The 11786-nt window shown below is 45.9% G+C and overlaps 1 pseudogene; it reads left to right on the top strand.

Annotated features, from left to right (window-relative positions):
* Positions 1-1460: 1460 nt before the first annotated feature.
* On the top strand, positions 1461-1578 carry LOC124723982 (annotated as a pseudogene).
* The last annotated feature ends 10208 nt before the right edge of the window (positions 1579-11786 follow it).

Genomic DNA, 11786 nt, shown 5'->3' on the forward strand with positions numbered 1-11786 from the left:
CTCCTATGACAGTAAACAGAAGTAAAACACAGTTACTTGGTAACTTCTGTCGGAACAGATACATTAATCTAGAAAGTATTCCTCATTCATTGAAACCGTGATATTCATTACACTATATACTACTTTCTGCACTTCTGGTTCTTGAAAGACTGTAACTCGGAATTTGAGCCAGTGTGTGACGCTCGTTTACATAATTTTGTATCTTAGAAATTGTCAATTGTATCAGAATTTCTTCAGGCGTAAGAAAAGATAAAAATCTATTGGAGCATGATGATCAGTATTGTAGGATGGACAGACAAATATCTCTTAGCGTTATGCCAGCAGAAAATGAATTGTGATCCGATTCCTACAAGGGCGTGCACTGCCTGGGGTAACGCAACCCCTAATATTGAACATTTATTTACAATGTCACGTTTTGAATGACTCTTTACAATATCCGAAACGGGGAAACCGGCAAGAATAAGTAGCTGAATTGCACAATCGTAAACCGACGTTGGAAATACTGATCCTTCCGATACCACCTTCAGCCTTTGTCCAATGACGTCAGTGAAACGGTGGACATAAAGCAGTCGTCGAAATTCACATTTACCATAACATTTCGTTTTCATCGTCGTTGCTTTCGAAAAACACAACCGGACTGTTATCTTCCAGCCCACAACCTTATGTTGATGTGCCGTGTGATGTCATGCATGCGCAAGCAGAGATAGAAAAGAAGAATGTAAATATTCACTGAAGTGTTGCTCCGTGGTCCCAGCCCTTTATAGAATTTATATCTGGCACTTAACACTTCACCTCTGTCTACCTTTTATATTGAGAAATGCTGATTTTCAGAGAGTTTCGGAGCCCACGATAAAATGTAGATGCCCCCAGGAAGTGGCTAGATATGTCAGTTCAAAGGTCGGAGGAAAGCAACGGCATACCACATTCAGTGGGACCATGTCTAGAAATGCACTGCGGTGTTCAAATCAAACTCGTGAAGATGCCAGCTTTACTTCTTTTTTATTATCCTTACTAACGTAAGTTCGGGTGACAGATCGATCTGTAGGTAGCTCGGATTCTATGTTAGTTTGGGATACGAAAGAATAGTTTTGATTAGACTGAAGCAATGAATGTGAATAAGAAATATTAGTACTAGTGGTTTTATGTGCGCCTCTTTGGAGACGTCACGGTTCAAAGCAGATGGGTGATTTCATCATCATCAGCCGGTGCCACGTTTTGGGTACTGGAAAATTTTATCTCGGATCTAATCATGCAGTTCGCCAAAGGAGAAAACGGATCTGACATTTCCAACCATTATATTCAACTAACACCAGATCGACAATGGAAAAGATGTCTTGGGAGAACTGCAGTGGAGTATCATATAGGTAATAATCTAAATGTTAGAGTGGTAGTGATAGAAACTAATAAAGATAGGAAAAAATAGCTTCAGAGACAATATAAATTTAGCTTAATATTCAGAGGGCAACGGCCTTGCTACAGTGGATACACCGGTTCCCATCAGATCACCGAAGTTAAGCGCTGTCGGGCGTGTCCGGCACTTGGATGGGTGACCATCCGGACCGCGATGCACTGTTGCCATTTTTCGGGGTGCACTCAGCCTCGTGATGCCAATTGAGGACCTACTCGACCGAATAGTAGCGGCTCCGGTCGCAGAAAACCATCATAACGACCGGGAGAGCGGTGTGCTGACCACACGCCCCTCCTATCCGCATTCTCCTCTGAGGATGACACAGCGGTCGGATGGTCCCGGTAGGCCACTCGTGGCCTGAAGACGGAGTGCTTCTGGATGCTTCAAGTCTTTGTCGTACAGTGTGGATGGTACGATAATTTTAATATGGATGAGCGCAGAAAACGAAGAATCCATTACAGAGCACCACAGATTGCTCTCCCTAGACATTTCAGTTGGACCAATAATCTGGCTGTTTGGTCCCCTCCCCCAAATCAACCAACATTTCGATTGTGTAGAGGGGAACGTGAGAGGGATTTCCCGTTTGGGAAACAGCCTAGAGACGTTTGGAAAACAGAGTTCTCATGAGGGCGTCTCTTGGTGCGTAAAACGAGCGAAATGTTACCAAGTTGTGATAGTCCACATAATTTGCGAGAAAACCATTGTGATATACTTTGTCTCACAATAACTAAATACAGGAAAGGAATTATTATGTAGTAGGAAGGTATGTGGTACACAGGGTGTTCGGATATTCCCCTTACGATCTTCTACAACTTGCAGAGGCGACAGAGTAGACAATATTTCGAATTGGAACCCTTGTCGTAAACCTACCGTTTCCGTGCTACAGGAATTTGAAAACATGTTTGCTAAGTAGGTATGCAACACGGTACGTGTAATTTGGGGTGCCGTATCAGTATCGTAACGTGTATCCACAGGACATGTGGCCTGTAATTGAAGAAGTGTCATGATGATCTCTCTATTGGCAAAAGATTCCGGAATAGTCCCCCATTCGAATCTCCGGGAGGGGACTGCCAAGGGGGAGGTTACCATGAGAAAAACATTGAATAATCAACGAAAGGATAACGTTCTACGAGTCGGGGCGTGGAATGTCAGAAACTTGAACGTGGTAGGGAAACTAGAAAATCTGAAAAGGGAAATGCAAAGGCTCAATCTAGATATAGTAGGGGTCAGCGAAGTGAAGTGGAAGGAAGACAAGGATTTCTGGTCAGATGAGTCTCGGGTAATATCAACAGCAGCAGAAAATGGTATAACAGGTGTAGGATTCGTTATGAATAGGAAGGTAGGGCAGAGGGAGTGTTACTGTGAACAGTTCAGTGACCGGGTTGTTCTAATCAGAATCGACAGCAGACCAACACCGACAACGATAGTTCAGGTATTCATGCCGACGTCGCAAGCTGAAGATGAACAGATAGAGAAAGTTTATGAGAATATTGAAAGGATATTGCAGTATGTAAAGGGGGACGAAAATCTAATAGTCATGGGCGACTGGAATGCAGTTGTAGGTGAAGGAGTAGAAGAAAAGGTTACAGGAGAATATGGGCATGGGACAGGGAATGAAAGAGGAGAAAGACTAATTGAGTTCTGTAACAAGTTTCAGCTAGTAATAGCGAATACCCTGTTCAAGAATCACAAGAGGAGGAGGTATACTTGGAAAAGGCCGGGAGATATGGGAAGATTTCAATTAGATTACATCATGGTCAGAGAGAGATTCCGAAATCAGATACTGGACTGTAAGGCGTACCCAGGAGCAGATATAGACTCAGATCACAATATAGTAGTGATGAAGAGTAGGCTGAAGTTCAAGACATTAGTCAGGAAGAATCAATACGCAAAGAAGTGGGATACGGAAGTACTAGGGAATGACGAGATACGTTTGAAGTTCTCTAACGCTATAGATACAGCAATAAGGAATAGCGCAGTAGGCAGTACAGTTGAAGAGGAATGGACATCTCTAAAAAGGGCCATCACAGAAGTTGGGGAGGAAAACATAGGTACAAAGAATGTAGCTGCGAAGAAACCATGGGTAACAGAAGAAATACTTCAGTTGATTGATGAAAGGAGGAAGTACAAACATGTTCCGGGAAAATCAGGAATACAGAAATTCAAGTCGCTGAGGAATGAAATAAATAGGAAGTGCAGGGAAGCTAAGACGAAATGGCTGTAGGAAAAACGTGAAGACATCGAAAAAGAAATGATTGTCGGAAGGACAGACTCAGCATACAGGAAAGTCAAAACAACCTTTGGTGACATTAAAAGCAACGGTGGTAACATTAAGAGTGCAACGGGAATTCCACTGTTGAATGCGGAGGAGAGAGCAGATAGGTGGAAAGAATACATTGAAAGCCTCTATGAGGGTGAAGATTTGTCTGATGTGATAGAAGAAGAAACAGGAGTCGATTTAGAAGAGATAGGGGATCCAGCATTAGAATCGGAATTTAAAAGAGCTTTGGAGGACTTAAGGTCAAATAAGGCAGAAGGGATAGATAACATTCCATCAGAATTTCTAAAATCATTGGGGGAAGTGGCAAGAAAACGACTATTCACGTTGGTGTGTAGAATATATGAGTCTGGCGACATACCATCTGACTTTCGGAAAAGCATCATCCACACAATTCCGAAGACGGCAAGAGCTGACAAGTGCGAGAATTATCGCACAATCAGATTAACAGCTCATGCATCGAAGCTGCTTACAAGAATAATATACAGAAGAATGGAAAAGAAAATTGAGAATGCGCTAGGTGACGATCAGTTTGGCTTTAGGAAAAGTAAAGGGACGAGAGAGGCAATTCTGACGTTACGGCTAATAATGGAAGCAAGGCTAAAGAAAAATCAAGACACATTCATAGGATTTGTCGACCTGGAAAAAGCGTTCGACAATATAAAATGGTGCAAGCTGTTCGAGATTCTAAAAAAAAATAGGGGTAAGCTATAGGGAGAGACGGGTCATATACAATATGTACAACAACCAAGAGGGAATAATAAGAGTGGACGATGAAGAACGAAGTGCTCGTATTAAGAAGGGTGTAAGACAAGGCTGTAGCCTTTCGCCCCTACTCTTCAATCTGTATATCGAGGAAGCAATGATGGAAATAAAAGAAAGGTTCAGGAGGGGAATTAAAATACAAGGTGAAAGAATATCTATGATACGATTCGCTGACGACATTGCTATCGTGAGTGAAAGTGAAGAAGAATTAAATGATGTGCTGAACGGAATGAACAGTCTAATGAGTACACAGTATGGTTTGAGAATAAATCGGAGAAAGACGAAGGTAATGAGAAGTAGTAGAAATGAGAACAGCGAAAAACTTAACATCAGGATTGATGGTCACGAAGGCAATGAAGTTAAGGAATTCTGCTACCTAGGCAGTAAAATAACTAATGACGGACGGAGCAAGGAGGACATCAAAAGCAGACTCGCTATGGCAAAAAAGGCATTTCTGGCCAAGAGAAGTCTACTAATATCAAATACCGGCCTTAATTTGAGGAAGAAATTGATGAGGATGTACGTCTGGAGTACAGCATTGTATGGTAGTGAAACATGGACTGTGGGAAAACCGGAACAGAAGAGAATCGAAGCATTTGAGATGTGGTGCTATAGACGAATGTTGAAAATTAGGTGGACTGATAAGGTAAGGAATGAGGAGGTTCTACGCAGAATCGGAGAGGAAAGGAATATGTGGCAAACACTGATAAGGAGAAGGGACAGGATGATAGGACATCTGCTAAGACATGAGGCAATTACTTCCATGGTACTAGAGGGAGCTGTAGAGGGCAAAAGCTGTAGAGGAAGACAGAGATTGGAATACGTCAAGCAAATAATTGAGGACGTAGGTTGCAAGTGCTACTCTGAGATGAAGAGGTTAGTACAGGAAAGGTATTCGTGGCGGGCCGCATCAAACCAGTCAGTAGACTGATGGCCAAAAGAAAAAAAAATCAGTATCGCTACTCACAACGTCCACTCCATAACGTACTTTTTTCGCCACAATTACGCTACGCCTTCCCGAAAGAGGTAACTTCTCCGTCAACAGGCGCAACCGTCGTGCTCCTAGATGACGTGGCATATCCAAATTGTGAGAGATCGTATTGTAAACATGAAAAACTGATTGAGTTTCCTATTTGTTTCTTTGAATATTAATGGTGGAATTAAGAACATGTGATGTACTGAGTCACGGCCATTAAATTGCTTTTAAAAATGGTCACGTTTCCAACATATTTTCAAATGGTTGTACCACTGATACCGTACGTTTCTGGACGCTTGTTCCAATTCAAAATATTGTCTACATGGTGTGCTCTACAAGTCATAGAAGTTCTTAAGGGAATTCCGAACACCGTGCATCATGACAGGTATGTCACGGAAGACTGAAGCATGACCCTATTCTGTGTTAAAGCGAATATCTACACAGCTGATATCCGGACTGAGAAAATATGATTCAGAATTAGATGCAATATGATAATTTTATAAAATAATCAATTACTATACCTAGAATTTGTTTTATTACGTAATTAATGTAATTTTTGCTCTGCTTTCCTCATTTACATAAAACGGTTAGCTTTCGCTCCTGTGTAAGAAACCATTGATGTGTTGACATGTACAGGGTAGTGCTAATAAAAGTTGCGAGGGCGAATGGTTACGATTGGACAGGAATATACGCATTAACAGAGGAGCAAAAGACCCACAGCTACTTCCAGCAGGATGGGAAACTATCCATACAACCGGTTGAACCTTAGAGTACATTTATACGATCTTCATGGCTGACAGAGTTGTTAGCAGAGGTCAGTCTCGTCGTGAAACAAGCTAGCCGCCAAGTTCACCTCATCTGTCAGTGTCCGATTACTTTGTGTTGGGAACTGTCAAGTGTGGGATGTATCGCTACAACCCTCACAGTCTTCAAGAACTGCAGCAGAACATTTCTGATGGGACTGCAGCAGTTCCAGCAGTCCAGCTTCGATCGGCCTTCAGTAACTTGCTGACAAGGACCCAGAAGTGCCAAGAATGAATGGTGATGTCTTTCGACAGTTGCTGTAGTCAGCTTAGTATTGTATTTTCTTTCGTCCGGTGTGTTTCTTTGTAACCTGGAACTCTGTTCTCCGGGCCTCTTTTATTTGCCCCACCCTGTTTATATACAGAATGGAACGAGGAATGAAAATCTGTACCAAGGTCGAGATTTGTACCCAGGTCTCAGTCTCAATAGGCAGATGATCTAATCATTGCGCCACCCTGACACAATGGCTTTGCATAACTACACGGACTGCCCTAGCACCCTCCCTCCTCAGTCCAAAATCTGATTCACGCCTCATCTCACTTGGTGTTCCTACTAAAATCCAACAGTATTGCAGAGTTTCTCCATGCACCTCATCAACGAACAAAGTGGGAGACCTCGCCTGACACCCAGGCATAGGTGCTTCAATCAAATGATACTATATACACTACTGCCCATTAAAATTGCCACACCAAGAATAAATGCAGATGATAAACGGGTATTCATTGGACAAATATATTATACTACAACTGACATGTGATTACGTTTTCACGTAATTTGGGTGCATAGATCCTGAGAAATCAGTACCCAGAACAACCACCTCTGGCCGCAATAACGGCCTTGATACGCCAGGGCATTGAGTCAAACAGAGCTTGGATGACGTGTACAGGTACAGCTGCCCACGCAGCTTCAACACGATACCACAGTTCATCAAGAGTAGTGACTGGCGTATTGTGACGAGCCAGTTGCTCGGCCACCATTGACTAGACGTTTTCATTTGGTGAGAGATCTGGAGAATGTGCTGGCCAGGGCAGCAGTGGAACATTTTCTGTATCCATAAAAGCCCGTATAGGACCTGCACATGCGGTCGTGCATTATCCTGCGGAAATGTAGGGTTTCGAAGGGATCGCATGAAGGGTAGAGCCACGGGTCGTAACACATCCGAAATGTGACGTCCACTGTTCAAAGTGCCGTCAATGCGAACAAGAGGTGACCAAGGCGTGTAACCAATGGCACCCCATACCATCACGCCGGGTGATACGCCAGTATGGCGATGACGAATAAAAGCTTTCAATGTGCGTTCACCGCGATGTCCCCAAACACGGATGCGACCATCATGATGCTGTAAACAGAACCTGGATTCATCCGAAAAAATGACGTTTTGCCATTCGTGCACCCAGGTTCGTCGTTGAGTACACCATCGCAGGCGCTCAAGTCTGTGATGCAGCGTCAAGGGTAACCGCAGCCATGGTCCCCGAGCTGATAGTCCATGCTGCTGCAAACGTCGTCAAACTGTTCGTGCAGATGGTTGTTGTCTTGCAAACGTACCCATCTGTTGACTCAGTGATCGAGACGTGGTGCACGATCCGTTACAGCCATGCGGATAAGATGCCTGTCATCTCGACTGCTAGCGATACGAGGCCGGTGGGATCCAGCACGGCGTTCCGTATTACCCTCCTGAACCCACCGATTCCATATTCTGTTAGTAGTCATTGGATCTCGACAACGCGAGCAACAATGTCGCGATACGATAAACCGCAATCACCATAGGTTACAGTCCGACCTTCATCAAAGTCGGAAACGTGATGGTATGCTTTTCCCGTCCTTACACGAGGCATCACAACAACGTTTCACCAGGCAACGCCGGTCAACTGCAGTTTGTGTATGAGAAATCGGTTGGAAACTTTCCTCATGTGAGGACGCTGTAGGTATTGCCACCGGCGCCAACCTTGTGTCAATGCTCTGAAAAGCTAATCATTTGCATATCACAGCATCTTCTTCCTCTTGGTTAAATTTCGCGTCTGTAGCACGTCATCTTCGTGGTGTAGCAAATTTAATGGCCAGTAGTGTAGTTCCAGAAACCTTTTAAAGACTGCCTCCAATACAATTAGCGCGCCTCTTCAATGGTGTTCGAGTTTAAGGGGAATACCAAAGGGGCTGAGAATTTGGGTTGAGGAGTGAGGCATGCTAGGGCAGTCCGTGCGATTATGCAAAGCCACCGTGCCAGGATGGAAAAGTAGTTAGTGCATCTGCCTTTTGAATAGGAGAACCAGCGTTGGTACAAATTTTCATTCGTCACTTCAGTCCACATATATCGTCGTAGATGTTTGAGATTTAAAAGGTCTCTGGAACCATATCGTTTCATTTCATATGGTAACAGATTAATTTCTTTATTATGTAGCGTTAGTAGGAGTAATGAGTAAGTTCAAACAGTCACATAACACAGGCATGCCCTACATCCATCGTGCATATGCATTCACCTGCCTTAAAGAACCTGGTATCTTGGTGTTGTATGGAACTGTTTGTTAATTGTGTGCATTCTGTAACAAGCCCCCCTCCCCATTACCAAAAAATGGCCAAATGTGTGTGAAATCTTATGGGACTTAACTGCTACGGTCATCAGTCCCTAAGCTTACACACTACTTAACCTAAATTATCCTAAGGACAAACACACACACCCATGCCAGAGGGAGGACTCGAATCTCCCCCCGGACCACCCCATTATCCGTTATCCATTTTCCCCTCGTAAGAGTTCTAACAGAGTTTGAATTACCGATAGGGCAACAGCCATATCTCACGACATGAACAGTCCCCCCTTCAGTGACCAAGTGAACAGCTGACGTGGCGCACAGTGTTTTCGCTGTGGCGTGGCTCCGGCTGAGAGTGGGGGCATTCGGTCGCGACGCCGGCAGACAGGCAGTCGCGGCGGCCTGGCGCGGCCTGTTTTATAACAGCGAGCCCGCTCCAAGGTCTCGCCGTAACCGACGAGTCTTTTGTTGGGAGTGAAAGTGGTTTTGGCGTTGCCGCCGCGAGCCGGTATTACATGACGGCCGGGCGGCCGCGCTGCTCTCTCCTGCCGTCCTCCGCTACGCCCACCACCCGCCGCACACCGCCCACCAACCACCACCGACAGCCGGACCGCTCCGCGCAGTGGTGAGAGCAGCGAACCGACGTAGTTCTTCGCCGTCTCTCCCTTTCTTTCCCTCTCTCTGTTTTCCTTTCTCCCTTCTCAACTGGGAAAGGAACTTAACATCAGTGGCTCTGAGTGGCTCTGAGCACTATGGGACTTAACAGCTGAGGTCATCATTACCCTAGAACTTAGAACTACTTAAACCTAACTAACCTAAGGACATCACCCACATCCATGCTCGAGGCAGGATTCGAACCTGCGACCGTAGTGGTCGCGCGATTCCAGACTGAGGCGCCTAGAACCGCTCGGCCATCCTGGCCGGCCAGTAATATTGCATACTAATGACCTTGCGGACAATAATAACCTCAGACTTTTTGCAGATGATGCTGTTATCTATAATGAAGTACTGTCTAAAAGAAGCTGCATAAATATCCCGTCAGGTCTTGATAAGATTTCAAAGTGGTGCATGATTTGGCAACTTGCTTTAAGGTCAGGCTGCATTTTTATACCGCGCTCTCAGTGCACATTGCTCTTGATCTAGAATGCGGAGGATGTTGTGGTTTTTTACCAACAATGAATGACGTTAACTGAAGCTGTAAAAGGAAATTTATTGAAATATCTGTTATAGTTTCAGAATTACAGTATTTTGCCTAATAGGTGTTTTTATAATACACATTCCCAATCTGGTACCATTTTCTGGTCCATCAGTCTAATAGCATTCAAACTGTCGCACGCTGCTGTCAACATTCATAGGAACACATCATGCCTCTCGTTTTGTAGTTTGGAGTGTATCTGAGGAGTCCGGCCGGGGTGGCCGAGCGGTTCTAGGCACTACAGTCTGGAACCGCGCAACCGCTACGGTCGAAGGTTCGAATCCTGTCTTGGGCATGGATGTGTGTGATGTCCTTAGGTTAGTTAGCTTTAAGTAGTTCTAAGTTCTAGGGGACTGATGAACTCAGAAGTTATGTCCCATAGTTCTCAGAACCATTTTTGTATCTGAGGAAACAAAAAAACCCTTATTATACCACATTACTACACTCCTGGAAATGGAAAAAAGAACACATTGACACCGGTGTGTCAGACCCACCATACTTGCTCCCGACACTGCGAGAGGGCTGTACAAGCAATGATCACACGCACGGCACAGCGGACACACCAGGAACCGCGGTGTTGGCCGTCGAATGGCGCTAGCTGCGCAGCATTTGTGCACCGCTGCCGTCAGTGTCAGCCAGTTTGCCGTGGCATACGGAGCTCCATCGCAGTCTTTAACACTGGTAGCATGCCGCGACAGCGTGGACGTGAACCGTATGTGCAGTTGACGGACTTTGAGCGAGGGCGTATAGTGGGCATGCGGGAGGCCGGGTGGACGTACCGCCGAATTGCTCAACACGTGGGGCGTGAGGTCTCCACAGTACATCGATGTTGTCGCCAGTGGTCGGCGGAAGGTGCACGTGCCCGTCGACCTGGGACCGGACCGCAGCGACCCACGGATGCACGCCAAGACCGTAGGATCCTACGCAGTGCCGTAGGGGACCGCACCACCACTTCCCAGCAAATTAGGGACACTGTTGCTCCTGGGGTATCGGCGAGGACCATTCGCAACCGTCTCCATGAAGCTGGGCTACGGTCCCGCACACCGTTAGGCCGTCTTCCGCTCACGCCCCAACATCGTGCAGCCCGCCTCCAGTGGTGTCGCGACAGGCGTGAATGGAGGGACGAATGGAGACGTGTCGTCTTCAGCGATGAGAGTCGCTTCTGCCTTGGTGCCAATGATGGTCGTATGCGTATTTGGCGCCGTGCAGGTGAGCGCCACAATCAGGACTGCATACGACCGAGGCACACAGGTCCAACACCCGGCATCATGGTGTGGGGAGCGATCTCCTACTCTGGCCGTACACCACTGGTGGTCGTCGAGGGGACACTGAATAGTGCACGGTACATCCAAACCGTCATCGAACCCATCGTTCTACCATTCCTAGACCGGCAAGGGAACTTGCTGTTCCAACAGGACAATGCACGTCCGCATGTATCCCGTGCCACCCAACGTGCTCTAGAAGGTGTAAGTCAACTACCCTGGCCAGCAAGATCTCCGGATCTGTCCCCCATTGAGCATGTTTGGGACTGGATGAAGCGTCGTCTCACGCGGTCTGCACGTCCAGCACGAACGCTGGTCCAACTGAGGTGCCAGGTGGAAATGGCATGGCAAGCCGTTCCACAGGACTACATCCAGCATCTCTACGATCGTCTCCATGGGAGAATAGCAGCCTGCATTGCTGCGAAAGGTGGATGTACACTGTACTAGTGCCGACATTGTGCATGCTCTGTTGCCTGTGTCTATGTGCCTGTGGTTCTGTCAGTGTGATCATGTGATGTATCTGACCCCAGGAATGTGTCAATAAAGTTTCCCCTTCCTGGGACAATGAATTCA

Source organism: Schistocerca piceifrons, chromosome 1, assembly GCF_021461385.2.
Source record: "Schistocerca piceifrons isolate TAMUIC-IGC-003096 chromosome 1, iqSchPice1.1, whole genome shotgun sequence".
NCBI lineage: Eukaryota > Metazoa > Arthropoda > Insecta > Orthoptera > Acrididae > Schistocerca > Schistocerca piceifrons.